Source organism: Nelumbo lutea, chromosome 6 (assembly GCF_056320005.1).
Source record: "Nelumbo lutea isolate HS-2025 chromosome 6, American lotus-T2T, whole genome shotgun sequence".
NCBI classification, from domain to species: domain Eukaryota; kingdom Viridiplantae; phylum Streptophyta; class Magnoliopsida; order Proteales; family Nelumbonaceae; genus Nelumbo; species Nelumbo lutea.
Window position 1 is genome coordinate 21563025 of NC_142689.1, and position 16515 is coordinate 21579539.

A 16515-nucleotide genomic window follows, 5' to 3' on the forward strand; every position below is an offset into this window, starting at 1 on the left:
CAGGGAAATGATCCCACCGTGCAGCTGGGTGCCCGTGCTTTCAGAGGGTGTCAAGCTTTTGCTTGCAGAGATCCTGTCCCCTAGAATTAGGTACCCTTGAGGTATCTTTTTTGGAAAAGTACGGAAAGGCCCAATGAACATTCAAAATGTTAAAAACCCCATCAATTTCGAGTTGGCACCTATCCCAATTTTACTTTGGGCCTAAAAATTCTGACCTTGTGCTTAACTTTCATTTTCCCATTTTTTTTTTAAATAAAGGTGAGCTAAGTCCAGGGTATCCTGACAAGAGAATATGAGTTGAGAGCTTGTTTCACCAACCAACCAATCAGCTGCCTGATTTTCTTCCCGAAAGGCATGAGAGAAAATCACATCACAGGCCAACAACTCCACTCTGAAGCATTCCTCAATGAGACAAAATCACAACAATTAAGGTTTAAAAACATGCTTGAAGTATGACATAATATAAAATATATGTAATTAGGGTCGGGACGTGGCAAGGATTTTGCTCCCCCATGGGGTCGGGGAGGTTGGGTACTCAATAGAGATGACGGAAATTACCATCCTTAATGTGGATCGATTGACCAACCCAAACCCATTCTGGGCCTGAGTGCAATCCAAGTGCATCAACTTTTAGTTCCCTGAGTTAGAAAGTTTGGGCTTGACCTCAAGCTTGGGCCTTAGGCCCAATTCTTAGGGTTGGGCTTGGGTTGAGCTTAAACCCGGCCCAGCCCACCTGACTTGCACCCCTATGTTTTATTTTAAAGGGGTCAAGGGAAATTTAGGAAAAATAATGGTCGTTGAATGAGCATTAAAAAGAGGCTTAAGTTTTTTATGTCTAGTCCCATAGAACTCATCTAAATTAGAGACTTCTCCAATGTTTTAAAAACTGGCCCAAAACTCAAACCGTTCTAGCCATTGGTTTCTGGGTCGATGGTTCGACTATCTGGTTCGAACGAACAACCATTTTGATAAAAAAAAATTAAAAATAATTAAAATAAAAATGGCCAAAACCATTACACAGGTCGAATGGGTTGACGATTTGACTGCTTGGGTCAATGGGTCATTGACTAATTCAACGTACGATTTTTAGCCGGGGACTAGGTTTAAGGTAAAACGAAACCAATTGTCTGGACAGTTCCTGGTCTGAACGATCCAACCATCTAGATCAACAGCAATTTGAAAACATTGGACTTCTCTAAACGACCAAACGGTCATAATTTTCCATATTTGTTGATAGTAGCCCAACAGTAGGCACGTGTGCAATGTCTAATTCCAAATTTAATTATGTGCATGTAAGGGTTTCTAGCAGATAAGGGCAACTTTTTCCCTGAATATCAATAAAAAGTAATATTTTTATAAAATAATTAAAATAGGGTAACTTTTTTAGAAAAATATCAAAAAAGGGCATTAATATTGTTCATCCTCTCCCTCTGCTGCTCTCTCAAGAGAAAGATGATGGAATGATATTTTTGCCCTGAATAAGGGCAATGGCTTTGTGTTCATCGTCTTCCTTTTCTTTTTTCACCCAAGAAAATATTTTACAGCAATCCCAATTCGTTTGAAAGCAGTGGGTCGTTCATCTTGTATTCGTTTGAGGGCTCTGTAATAATATTGAAACACTGCAATTTTTCCTGTACTTTCACTGCGATCTTTAATTTATGCAAACATATATATGTCAAGATTTCGAGACAAGTGTAGTCTGTGAAGACTAGTGTAGATAGAGATACATCATATCAGAATTAAAATATTAAACATGGAATCTTTTGTAGATTGTCGTGATGACTCAAATCTCGTGGCTAACTCTTTTGCTAAGGATAATGAGTCTTGTGCTCTATGTCGAGACACAAATAATACAACCCAAAACTTTGCGGAGCCTCTACCATTACTCAGCTGCTTGCTTCGGCCGGCCACACTAGCGGTAGATGAAAATCATGAGACGGCCGGCAATGAAGACGGGAATGGCGTCACCGTAGCGCTACACTTACACATTGGGCTGCCTAATAGTTTGAGTTCCTCCACGTACACAAAACCAAACGATATGGTGGGAGATAAAAATATTGTTGTAGGTGTGGGTACCTAGTATTGGATACCGACTCCCGTCCAGATACTCATTGGCTACACCTATTTTTCGTGTCACCTCTGCAAGAAAACCTTCAACCGCTACAACAACCTTCAACCACTACCCTTATTCAGGGCAAAAATATCATTCCATCGTCTTCCTCTTGAGAGAGCAAGAGAGGAAGATGATGAATAGTATTAATGCCCTTTTTTGATATTTTTCTAAAAAAGTTACCCTATTTTAATTAATTTATAAAAATACAACTTTTGGGCAAAAAAGTTGCCCTTATCTACTAGAAGTCCTATATTACAAGAGGAAGACGATGAACAGTATTAATGCCCTTTTTTTGATATTTTTCTAAAAAAGTTACCTTATTTTAATTATTTTATAAAATATAACTTTTTATTGATATTCAAGGCAAAAAGTTGCCCTTATCTACTAGAAGCCCTAAATTATTTGGGATACAACTTTTATTCTATCATGTATATAGAAAGGCAAGCATCCGCTTATGAGTTTGGATCTCTTGCACATGCCGTCCTGTGAGATCTCTGTCCCACAAGGGGCTGCCCCACAATGTTCCACAACATCCCTATTGTATATTGGGAACATCTCCTGATGATGACATCATCGAGAGTGGTACTATCATCGAGAGATGTTCCCAAACAGGGATGTGTTGTGGGACGTTGTGGGGCAAAGATGTGGAGACCAAATCAGCCCCCCACAATGTCCCATAGCACATCATTTCCGTGTATTGGGAACATCTCCCTATGATAATCCCAGAAATGATGATGTCATCATCGGGAGATGTTATCAATACATGGAGAGGATGTGTTGTGGGACGTTGTGGGGGGCTGATTTGAACTCGGAGATGTGAACTCGCTTCCTGCACTCCCTATTGCAGGGCGCCATGTTAGCATTAGCATCACATGCGGATTTTCCATGTGCGAGTAGACTTAACAGATGTTTGAAACGTCCGTGCATCTTATTTTTAAGATAAGAAAAATTGCATGAAATTTTAAATGAAATAAAAATAGGGATAAATGGATAAGAGAAGGGTTTTAACGCCTACTAGAAAAGAAAGGGGTTTCTAACCTTCTTTGACACTATTTCTTCTTAATGCTCAAGGCTTTTCTCCACCAAACAACATGCCTGAACACTGATGAAGTATGGATGGAGAACTACATGCCTGAGCATCGACCGAGAACTGCACACCTGAGATAATCAATATAGGAACTCATTTTGGCCTTTCTGTGAATTTCATTAATTAGAATAGCAACGAAAATCTCAGAATAGAGAGGGATCTATAACTAGTCACATATTTCTACATTTGATGTACAAAATATATAGATTCAAACAATGCATATTTCTATGGCACGGTTCAACTCTACCATTGGTGTAGCTTGGTTTGACAAGACAACACATGTCTCACTTCCGCATCCAGAATCCAACCCTAACTCTCATATGCCTCACCTTCTATATGATAAATTCAAGATATAAGGCAGCTTTATATTCTAAGATTCTCATTGCTTATTTGTTTAACAGAATCAAGAGAAAAAGGTCAAATAGAATAACTTTATTGTTTGTCTCAAATGCGTTTCATCGGTGGTCTGTTGGTGCCCAGGCGTGCTTAGTTTAGTGGTGGAAAGCTTTGAGTGAAAGAAGGAAGAAGAAATTCTATTTTCAGAAATTCTCAAGAATTTCTCTATTTTTTTATTTCATCTAAATTAAATTATAATTTTTCATAAATTAAAAATAAGATAAAGATGTTTGAGATGTTTGAAATGTCGGTTAATTCTACTGACACATGGGAAATCTACACATGATGCAATGCTAACATGTTGCCCTGCAATTGGGATTGTAGGAAGTTATGCAGGACCCCAGAGCTCACATGTCCCCTAGGGGCATAAATGTTTTTGTCCCCCACAAATAGTAATTGAACACGTCATTGGTCCCTAATGAGGGGTAACTTGGTCCTTTAATGACATCATGACACGTGGCATTGCAAAACAGTTGGGTGACACCTCGACATCACTTAAGCAAATTATTTCATACACTTCACAACTGCATTAGCAACCTCGGTAGATAGAATTATGAACAACTAAGCGAGACCTTAGGTCGGTGTAAGAGGCAACCGGCTTCCATCGATCTATCTTGGCCCCAACAAGACATCAGGTTGGCATGAGAGATGACATGCTTTTGCCAACCTAACCTGAGTTCAACTAGTAGCCTGTCAAGCAACCTCCTCCTTAAAGTGGGTTATTGTCTCCGACTTTCTCGGGATCACGACACTACATCGGAAGAGTCGATTATCACCCCGATTGGATAAGAACTACCCGCTTAGATAGAGTTCACCTCCATGTATGAAACCACCTTTGGACCAGACGGGCCGGAGATCTCGAACATGTTTCGTGAGGTTCACGACAACTTGCCTATATAAGGGTCTCACCCCCAACCTCAAAAGGTACACGCGATTTAGCTCTCTTGCATCCTTGCAATCACATCTCGAGTTTGCTAACTTAAGCATCAGAGTGCCCACCCCTGGTAAAGCAACTCAGGCAAAATGATATCTCTTTCTTGCAACTCGACCAAGCGACTTACTCAATCCGACATTTAATCTATCCACCAACAGGGAGCACCAGATCACACATCATCCGTCCCATTTACCATTTCAATCTGATGGAGTTTAGACTTAATGCCGATCGAACTCCAAATTTCTTTTTTCTTTTCAATTAGGTGCCCAACCCACCTCCATCACTGATAATGGGATTCCTCCACATAGAAAAATTAATTTCATAAATTCCAAGTATTGATCTTCTTTTAATAAAAGAAACCAAAAATTTGGAATGGAAAGCAAATCTCCATTACCCATGGATTAGGCTGAACTTTTTCAGGTGATAGAAATGTGTAGAATTTGTCTTACAAGCTTCCCTAATTTAACTGATTAATTAAATTATATTTGGTTATAGAGATTGAAATAGAAAAGAAATAGAAGGTTGATGGAGTTCTCATCAACTCCCCAAGTTTAATAATCTACTACTGTATGTATGAAATAGGGGCTCCTCATCATCCTCATCGACCCCTAATACCCAGAGAACTCAGATAAAAGTTCCTCTTTTATCTGTTTGTAGGCAGCATACATCGCTTCACTAGTAAGAAAGAAAAGTGAAAAATTGTTTACTCATTAGGATAAACATTAACAAAGCATATATGCTGGAATCCAATAATAGTTCTTGCCTTCTTGGTACAACAATAGAGAACTATTATGTAAGATGAAAGCTAACAAGATGTTTTATTAAATGGCAATAGGATGAGGAGTAGGGTGATCATTTCAGCCCGGCCTGGAAATTCTAGGCTTGGGCTTGGGTTTTGTGTTTAGGCCTGGCCCAGGCCCAGACCCACATCAAGCCCGCAAATTTTAGGGCCAGGCTTGGGCTTAATACTTCAAGCCTGGCCCGGGCCCAGCCCAACCCACCTATATTTAAACTTATACATTTCGTGTATAATGTATACATATGTATGCGTGTCATTTTTATATTATATTATATATTTTATACATAAATATTATAACATGACATATATAATTTATATTATATGTAATATATTATATTATATAATATATAAAATAAAAGTTTATATGCATGTTATTAGGGTTGTTCACGGGTCGGGTTGGGTCGGTTTAGTATTGTTTTTTCGACCGACCCAACCTGGTTGGATTACCTATAGACCAACCTGGTTGGTTTGAATTGTTTGGGTCGGTTTGTGTTTCAACTAACTCCAAACTTGCACAATGCACATGAAGTCAAAGTGCTAATACTATATATAATATTTTAGAATATATTTTCTGGAAATATATATTTAAAACCAAACCATATATACAAATATATGGAAATATATATTTTCTAATTTATGGAAATATATATCTGATATATTTCAGAACATATATATTTTTAGATATATATATTTATTATTTAAAATTAAAATATCTATATTTAATTTTAAATAATAGTTGTAGCAGACCACTTCGCCGAACTAACCCACCTTGTAACAGCTCAGGACACACTTCGCCCCAGAACAGAGGAAAGCATCTTCGGAGTGGTCCAAAGAGAAGGAGAGTCTATTCGGGGCTACATCAAGCGGTTCAACGAGGCATGCTTGCAAATACCACGGTTGGACCCCGCAGTGCAACTCGCGGCGGCCAAAAGAAGGGTGACACACAAAGAGTTCAAATGGCACATGGTGGCCAACCAGCCCACGACCGTGGCCGAATTCCTCAAACTCGTGGATAAGTTCATGAGGACTGAGGAAGAGATCAACCAACGAACCGAAGGCAGGAACGAGAAAAGAAAGAGAGAAGGCGAGCTCCCCAACCCGGTGAGTAGAAAAAACCCGATCCGGGAGCCGAAGCCGAACCAGTCCTTCCGGGCCCCCTTAGCAGTTCGGACGGACTACACGCCGTTGAACACGAGGAGGACAAAGATCTTAATGACGATCAAAGACGCTCCGTACGTTAAGTGGCCACCTCGCCTGAAGGGAAATCCGAACGATAGAAACAAGAATTTGTATTGTAGTTTCCATAAAGACCATGGTCATAGCACCGAACAGTGTAATAACCTCCGGGACGAGATAGAGGGACTCATCCGTCGCAGATACTTGAGAAATTTTGTACAGCACAACAATAACAATAAAGCAGGTCAGCAAGGGGAGCAAGAAAAGGATGCACCCGAGTCTAGCAACAGACCTGCCGAACCGTTGCAGAAGCAGCCTCCGGAAGAGAGGCCAGTTCGGGGAACCATCCATGTAATAGTGGGAGGATCTGTAGTAGCGGGGTGTACCTCGGCAGCAGCCCGGACTTCAGTTCGCGAAGTGGCCCTCGAAGAAAGGAACCCCCCAAAGAGGCCAAAGACCGAAGAGGCAATCTTTTTCACGGAGGACGACGCGCGAGGAGTCCACCACCCCCATGATGACGCGCTTGTCATTAAGCTAAGGATTAGCGATTTCGAGGTCAGGCGCGTGCTCGTAGATTCGGGCAGCTCAACGGACATCCTTTTCAAATCGGCATTTGACCAACTGTAGTTAAAGAGGAGCGAGTTGAAGCCCGCGAACACTCCCCTGGTAGGTTTTAGCGGAGAGGAAGTTAGGCCCCTCGGGAAAATAACTGCCCTTGTGGAAGTCGGCACAAGGCCTTGTGCGGTCAGACTCAACCATGATTTCCTGGTAGTCGCGACCCCCTCCCCATACAATGCCATAATAGGGCGGCCGATCACGCATGTCCTACGGGCGGCGGTCTCCACCTACTATTTGGCCATGAAGTTCCCTACGGACTTCGGTATAGGGGTAGCGCGGGGCGTCCAGCTCGAGTCCCGCAAGTGCTACGTTTCCGCCCTAAAGGGAAAAACTAAGGCGGCCGACGACCTCGAGCTGGAGCGGCCGGCGGAGCAAGGTGAGGAGCGAGCTTCGCCCACGGAGGAAACAGTCGCAATCCAGGCTTCAGCTACGGACCCAGCTCGCACACTAAGCATCGGAGCTTCCATTGAAGATCCCCTACGAGCCGAACTGGTAAGTTTTTTACTCCAAATTTTAGATATTTTTGCCTGGTCCGTGGCCGACATGCCCGGCATTAGCCCCGGACTGATAACTCACAAGCTTAATACTGACCCTGTAGTCAGACCCGTTAGACAGAAGAAACGCAACTTAGCCCCAGAACGCTGGAGAGCGGTCGACGAGGAGGTTGAGAAGCTCCTCGCAGCAAACTTCATAAGGGAAGTCCATTACCCGAGCTAGGTGGCCAACCCGGTGTTGGTAAAAAAGGCAAGCGGCAAGTGGCGCATGTGCGTCGACTATACCGACCTGAATCGAGCTTGCCCGAAAGACTGCTTCCCCCTCCCCAGAATTGACCGCCTAGTGGACGCGACCTCAGGAAACGAGTTGCTAAGCTTCCTGGACGCCTACTCGGGCTACAACCAAGTTAGGATGGACCCATCCGACGAGGAAAAAACCAGCTTCATTACCGATTTCGGCCTGTATTGCTACAAAGTCATGCCCTTCGAACTAAAAAACGCCGGGGCAACTTTCCAAAGACTTGTAAATAAGCTATTTCGGCCCCTGATTGGTACGAAGATAGAGTGCTATGTAGACGACATGGTCGTCAAAACTCAGTTTTCACAAGAGTTAATACAAGACTTAGATTCTGTTTTCCAAATCCTGCGACACTTTAGCATGAAGTTGAATCCCAACAAGTGTGTCTTCGGCGTCACCTCGGGCAAGTTCCTAGGCTACATTGTCAATCGGCGCGGTATAGAGGCCAACCCGGACAAAATAAAAGCCATTCTAGATATGAAACCACCTCGGAAAGTAAAAGAGGTCCAGAGGCTAAACGACCGCATAGCCGCTCTAAGCCGCTTCTTATCTAAGTCAGCAGACCGCTGCCTACCCTTCTTCAAGGCAGTCAAAGGCAAAGGGTTTGAATGGACCCAGGACTGCCAGTTCGCGTTCGACGAACTAAAAGGTTACCTCGCTAGTATACCAACCTTAGCCCGGCCCGAGGTGGGCAAGGTCTTACAACTGTACCTCTCGGCAAGCGACGAGGCGGTCAGTTCGGTACTAATAAAGGAAACAGACTGGGTCCAACGACCCATATATTATGTTAGTAAAATTTTGCAGGGAAAAGAGGCAAGGTACCCGGAGATAGAAAAACTAGCATACGCCCTAGTAATAGCAGCTCAGAAACTCCGCCCGTACTTCCAGGCTCATACAGTCATCGTCCTAACTGACAAACCTCTCAGACAAGTTTTACTCAAACCCGAAGTCTCCGGTCGACTGACGAAATGGGCCATCGAACTCAGTGAGTACGATCTCCAGTACAGACCGAGAACTGCTATCAAGGCCCAAGCTTTGGCAGATTTTATCGCCGAGTGCACTTTCAGCCACGAAGTCCCACAGGTCGAGCCTGAGGTCCCCATTTGCGGTGAACCCGGAGCTCTGGAACCCATAGAGTTCGAACTCCATGAAGTAGCATCCAGTGTGGCATCTCTCCTGATCAGGCGAAGAGCGAATTGGGATGAGGAGCCCTGGATCCTTCACGTGGATGGTTCCTCGAACCGACAGGGCAGCGGAGCTGGAATAATCTTGCGCGGCCCGAGCGGCACAAAAGTAGAGTACGCGCTACGCTTTGAGTTCGCGGCATCCAACAACGAGGCAGAGTACGAAGCGCTAATCGCCGGGTTGGACCTAGCGCGAAAGTTAAAGGCAAAACACTTGGTCATCTGCAGCGATTCTCAGCTCGTGGTAAACCAAGTTTCCGGCGAGTACGAAGCATGCGATCTCTCCATGATCGCATATTTGGCCAAAGTAAAAGAAGCCCTGCTCAACTTCCGGTCACACATCATCAGGCAAATCCCGAGGTCCGAAAACTCTGAGGCTGATGCCCTGTCCCGGTTAGCCAGCACGAGTCTCAACAATATGAGAACTGTGTACATAGAGGACTTACCTCGGCCTAGTATTCTCGGGGGGACAGAGGAGGTCGCTCCCATCTTAGAAGCAGAGCCGAGCTGGATCAATCCACTCGCGAGCTTCCTGATAGACGGAACCCTCCCTGTAGAACGCAATGCCGCCAAAAGGGTGCAGCGCCAGGTGGCCAAATATGTCATAATAGACAAACGGTTATACCGACGGTCGTACACGCTCCCCTATTTGCGGTGCCTGCGACCTACCGTAGCTGAGTTTGTACTCCGCGTCACTCATGAAGGCCTGTGCGGCGGACACTTGGGGGGCAGAGCACTCGCCCAAAAGGCACTTTGACAAGGATACTACTGGCCAACGATGAAGGCAGAAGCTGTCGAGCTCGTCAGAAAATGTGACAAGTGTCAGAAGCACACTAACATCCACCATCAACCTGCCTCCGACCTCAAATACCTTGCCAGCCCGTGGCTCTTTGCACAATGGGGCATCGACCTCCTTGGGCCATTCCAACCAGCAACAGGCGGGAGAAAATTCTTAGTTGTTGCGGTAGATTATTTTATGAAGTGGATAGAAGCCGAACCTCTGGCAACTGTTACGGCCCGAAACATACAGAACTTCTTTTGGAAGAACATAGTATGTCGGTTCGGATTACCTCGGGTTCTAATTTCCGACAACGGCAAACAGTTCGAGGATATCAAGTTCCAAGAGTGGTGCCAGGACATGGGGATTTGGCAAAATTTCACGTCAGTTGCACACCCACAGGCAAACGGTCAGATGGAAGTAATGAACAGAGCCATCCTGCGCGGACTGAAAGCACGTCTGGATCGAGCTAAGGGATTGTGGGCCGAAGAGCTACCAAGTGTCTTATGGGCTCACCGAACGACCGAAAAAACAGCCACGGGAGAAACCCCCTTCAACCTCACCTACGGCACTGAAGCGGTGATCCCGGCGGAAATCGAAATACCAACGTTGCGATTAGAAACATACGACGATCGGACGAACGGAGATGAGTTACGCACCAACCTCGACCTACTAGACGAGCTAAGGGACCTCGCGCACATCCGAACTGCGGCATACCAGCAGCAGGTAGCTCGCTACTACAATAGCAGAGTAAAGCGACGTAGCTTCCGAGTCGGCGACCTGGTCCTCCGGAAAATTATGGTGCCCGAACCCGGCGTCGGCAAGCTTGGACCTAATTGGGAAGGTCCCTATAAAGTAAAAACAATGCTCGGGGGCGCATATGAACTCGAAACCTTGGAAGGCAAACGAGTACCCCGAACGTGGAACATCGTGAACTTGAGGCGATACTACCTATAAACCACCTAGCGAAGTGGACGAAATCAAGCCGTGCCACAAGGCAAGCCGAGGAACTTCAGCACATTATCAGCTCGGCAAAAAATCAGTTCGCGGCATAAAAGACCACGGAAATCTAAAAACCCGACAAAGAAACAGCTCGGGGAAGATGAGCAAGGGGAAAAAGACACTCCATTGCAAGAAATAGTACATTGGCAAAAAAAAAAATTTACATGCCCGGAGCCACTTCTTCGCCATCGGAAGGCACTTCAATAACACCCGAAGGCCCTGCCTCTCCTTCAGAGTCCGGCTCGCCATCGGCAGCTTTGGCCATCTCCTGAGTTATGCGCGAAGTGGTTATGGCACTTACATCGAGGTCGGGGTATGTATTCCGGATCATCCACCGGCTCAACTTGAACCCCCTCCTGTAAGAGTCCACCATCAGATCGCCAAAACGCGGGGAGGCAATGTAGTCTTCAACTGCCTTCTTTTTGGCGTCTTCAATGCCTTGGGAGAAAATCTGTGTTCTCTCCCTAATGTCCTCCTGAAGATACTCGACTTGATGCTGCAAATCCAACTTCAAGTCCGCCATGTGCTTGACAACTACCCCCATGGCCTCGGCGTCACGCTGAGACCTCGCCTGTCTAGCCATCGCGACGTGAGTAGCCTTTTCAGCAGCGTAAGCAGCTGACTCAGCAGCCCGGGTATTTGCCTCTGCAGCACGGAAGGCTTCTTCAGCAGCATGAGCAGCAGCCTCAGCAGCTTGCGCCTGTCGCGAGCTCCTCTCCACTTGGGCAGCCAAGGCATGAATCGAAGAATTCACCTACCAAAAGAAACAAGTGAGCAAATAACAGTAGAAGCAACAGAATAAAAAAGGAAGACGGAATCTCACTTACCACCATGGCATGTGTTACGGCGCGGCAAGCGACCTGATTCAAGGGAAGATCGGTCCACGCCACGACCTCCTCGGGGAAAGTAGCATCCCTACTCTTTTGAAGAGCGTAGTTCGGCATCAACACGCTCCTAAACTCCCCTTGAGCTCCCGAGCCTGAGGGCCCAGCCCGCGTATGAGCAGACCCGGAGTGAGGAGCACTTGAGTACGCAGGAGCGCCCGTATGAGTGGTTTCAGCGAAAGGTGCCCCGGCAGTCTCGTGCACCAGTGGAGTCACTTCGGGCTCCCTGGGCAGATCCTCTGTCGTATGGTCTGGGGCTTGGGGCTCCTCATCCAGGGGCAGCTCGTTACGAGTTCGCTTGGCGACCCGCTTCCTCCTCTTCATACCTTGGAACAAATGCCCGCCACGAGTTCTCTCCGCATCCATCACACCTGCAGAACGAGTTCGACATCAGAAAAAATGAAGGAACAGAGCAAGCAAGAAACCGCATAGCCAGAAACCTATCCGAACTCAGGCCGACTGCAAAAAGCTTAGCCTCCGTTAAGTAGTGGTGGCACTTTAAGCCTTGCCGTGCCCACTGCCGGAGACCCTTCACCGTCTCTTTATCAAGAGTTACGCCCGAGTCGGGAGCGGCCTCACCCCACCCGGTCTGAAAGGGCCATCCTTGTGCACTTCGCACGCCGAAGTAGTCCCGCTTCCACGCCGGGACCTTGTTAGGGAGATCGTGCAGAAGCTTATAACCCTGGCGAGGAGTAAGGTAATACGCCTGTCTCCCCCCAGGAAGAGGACCCGCCTGTCTCTTGAGCATCAAGATGGAGGAGAATATCTCTAAGTCCATGGGGAAATTCTGCTTGCAAAAAAGGGATATCGTCCCCACCAGGTTCCGAATAGAGTTCGGATGAAGCTGGCCAATGGTGACACCGAAGTGGTTTATGACTTCGACGAGGAGGGGATGGAAAGGAAGTCGCATCCCTGCGGTAAGTTGCTCTCGAAAAATCACGATCTCGTCGGGACCGTGTTCCCAAGGAAAGCTACCCGAAGGAATGAAATATGTGTACCCCCCATGAAGATTGTAGGACAGAAGTATGGATTGAAGCCCCTCAGGCGTCATGGTCGAAGGACCAAACCTGTATAGCATCCGACCTCGGCGGGAGGTAGACGCCAAACTGCCCGAAGCAACTCGGCCCACTAGTTCATAGTCTTCAAGCTCCACCTCGGGGTCACTGAGGCAGTCTGGGGACACGGCTCGGTTGGTGGAACCTACGTCGGCCCTACTCGAAGAATCGTCTGAGCTATCAAAGCTAGACATTGGGGAAAAGATAGATTCAAGAAAGTACTCACCAGAAAGTTTGAAGAACAAGCTAAAGAACCGTGAAGACTGTATAACCAGCCTTGACGCGAGCTGGAAGAGACTCAGACGCGAGTTGGAAGGTTGGACGCGAACTCAATAGACAACCGCAGAAGTGACAAACCAACCGGGGTCCCCCACTATTTATAGCTACAGTAACCAAGAATCGACCGTGCAGACTGAAGACGATCCGACGGCCCACGTTCTTACCAACCGTGCAACCCTTAAAGTCGAGACGTGATTGGCGCACATCTTTCCGAAAAAAGCAAAACGTCAGCACGTCTTTTTGAAACCGACATCACTTCGACACGCGTCTTTTCGAATCTGACGCGCCGCACGTCTCCCTGACAGTCGACGGCGTACGTACAGCAGTGGCGTGCCTTTTTGAAATGACCCGCTGTCACGTCCCAGCGGCGCGAGTTGGTTTGAAATTTAAAACGCACGGTCACAACCACCAGCGTTCTTGAGTAAGGCACGTTTCCAACCTTCTCGAAAACCGAAAAAACCCTAGCAAAAGCGTCTCATACAGTGAAGGTTTGAAGGACGGGACAAATCTACAACCACCTCGTGAAAACTCCCCGCACCATGGCAAGGCCCTCGGCGCAAGGAGTGGGGGGCAATTGATGAAGGAAAATTTGGCCCGACCTCTTTATTATGAGACACGTGGCAGAAACGACAGCTCGGCAAAAGGGGTCAAGCCTAGGTGGGAACAAGGGCACACTTCGCTGAACTAACCCACCTTGTAACAGCTCGGGATAGACTTCGCCCAACTGACCGCCTTGTAACAGCTCGGGATAGACTTCGCCGAACTGCCACCTTGTAACAGCTCGGGACACACTTCGCCGAACTGACCCTTGTTACAGTTCGGGATACCTCCGAGCTCAAGACCGCCTCGCTCAGCACTTCGCATCATCTTCTAGGCACCAAAGCCAAACAAGTCATACCATGCCTGGCACCAGGGAATTCCGTGCCCGAGGGCTCCACGCCTGACTGACTTGGGATCTGACGTTTTGGCAGCAGCACTCTAAACGGCCACCTGCCACCGCCACTGACGCCGCCGTCTCCAGTTAGACGGTTAGGCAGTGACGGTTCTGTCTCAGCAGAAGGGACGACAGCCGAGTTGACAAGCGCAAGAGTAATCATACCCGATCTGACAAGGGCCTCGGGACGAGTACGCGAAGCGACTATAAGAGCCCCCTGCCCCCCCGACAACGGAGGTATGCAAACTTTGCGCTATCTAGTATTACCTTGCTTTTGAAAGATTCTAACTTGAGCTTCGGAGCCTCTACACTGGGTTCCCCCCGGAGCTTTCCCATCTCTCCCGTTTCAGGATCCCTGCTACCTCGTTCGAAAGCAAGGCAGCGGACAGCTAAGACCAGCCGGATCGTGCTCCATCAATATAATATATAAAATAAAAGTTTATATGCATGTTATTAGGGTTGTTCACGGGTCGGGTTGGGTCGGTTTAGTATTGTTTTTTCGACCGACCCAACCTGGTTGGATTACCTATAGACCAAACCAAAACCGACCCTCTATTAAGTAAAACCGACCTGGTTGGTTTGTGTTTCAACTAACTCCAAACTTGCACAATGCACATGAAGTCAAAGTGCTAATACTATATATAATATTTTAGAATATATTTTCTGGAAATATATATTTAAAACCAAACCATATATACAAATATATGGAAATATATATTTTCTAATTTCTGGAAATATATATCTGATATATTTCAGAATATATATATTTTTAGATATATATATTTATTATTTAAAATTAAAATATCTATATTTAATTTTAAATAATAGTTGCAGCAGACCAACGACGACAGCATATAATCAGCCTTCATCATCTGTCGTGTTTCTGTGCTTTGGAAGCCTGGGGGCGTTCAATGAAGCTCGAGTGAAGGAGATAGCAGTTGGGCTGGAGAGGAGTGGGCACGGCTTCTTGTGGTCACTGCGTCGGCCGGCGGAGACTGAAGCCGGCACTGTGAGTGATTACACCAATCTAGAAGTAGAAGAGGTTCTGCCCGATGGTTTCTTAGATCGGACGGCAGGGAGAGGACTAGGGCCACTGGGGACTTCGTTTCTCACTGCGGCTGGAACTCAACTCTCGAGAGCTTATGGTTTGGTGTAGCGATGCTTGCATGGCCGCTTTACGCAGAGCAGAAGGTCAATGCGTCTGTGCTGGTTAAGGAGATGGGATTGGCGGTGGATGTGGGCTGTTTGAAAAGGACGGAGGGTATCTGGTGACAGCTGAGGACGTAGAGAGAGGAATAGTATCCGTAATGGATAGTAACAACGTAGTTAGAGAAAGGGTTGGGGAGATGAAAGAGAAAAGCAGGAAGGCTGTGACGGACGGTGGATCTTCATTCGCTTCATTGCGTTAATTGATGGATGATGTGTGGAAAGCATCTGACGGTGCATGGCATATTTGGTCCCACTTTACCAGCAAGTTGGACTTGGTGGGACCTTCTTTATCACTAATAATATCCAGTGGAGACGCGCGCTTAGAAATTAAGTTTTTGCATGTGTATTGACTTGTGTGTGTTATACCTGTTATTATTTTTTAGCTTCTCTTAAACATTTCTTTCTGGTTGGCGAATAAAGCAGCGCATTCATCCATTGCTAGAAAAATTCAATAAATTATCTAATTGATGATGTCATAAATTATCATACTAATGTACAGTATTATTGATTCAAATTCAACAAACAAAGTGTGACATTAATTAATTCATTCTCTTTCTGAATTCTATTACAACAATTTTTTTTGGATAAATTAATTAAAATATTTTCATGTTTATAATAAAGAAAAATCTATGATGCAGAAAATATATGATATAAAAAGAGTATTGACCAATCAAAACTCACCTATGAATTTTTGCTACCATGTAGTCAATTGTTTTTCCCATATCATGGTAGAATTAATAAATACTTAAAAAAAGTAAATTACTTAAACATACCCGATCTAATATAGTTTCTTTTTATATTTTTTGAAGCCAGAAGGCAATTTCATTCATTAATAGCATCACATCAGTACAAACCACGGTCTTTTGAATGATTTCTAAAAGAAAAACCGGAATGTAAAGCAATTGCACTACAAGAAATTTCCTATTAGCCGGCGGTCGCGTCCAATGCCAACAAATCCCAGCAAAATTGAACAACAAATTTACTCGCTCACTCAGTGATTGCGGGCCGGCGGTCAAATTGTAACAAACCATATAACGTAATCGCATGATGGGTCCCGACGGTTATTATTTAACAAAAAAGAAAATAATAGCCTAATTGATTAATGAAACAGGTCCCGCCAAAACGGCTATATTGCGCCAAAGGAGGGGTTCGTGAAACGTAATCGACGAATAACTCTCCATGAAAATCAAGGGAACATCGTCTCATAATTTATATGTGGCAAACTTGGAGAAGAAATACAATGTTTTGCTAATTTTCCAAAGAAATAGAGTGATG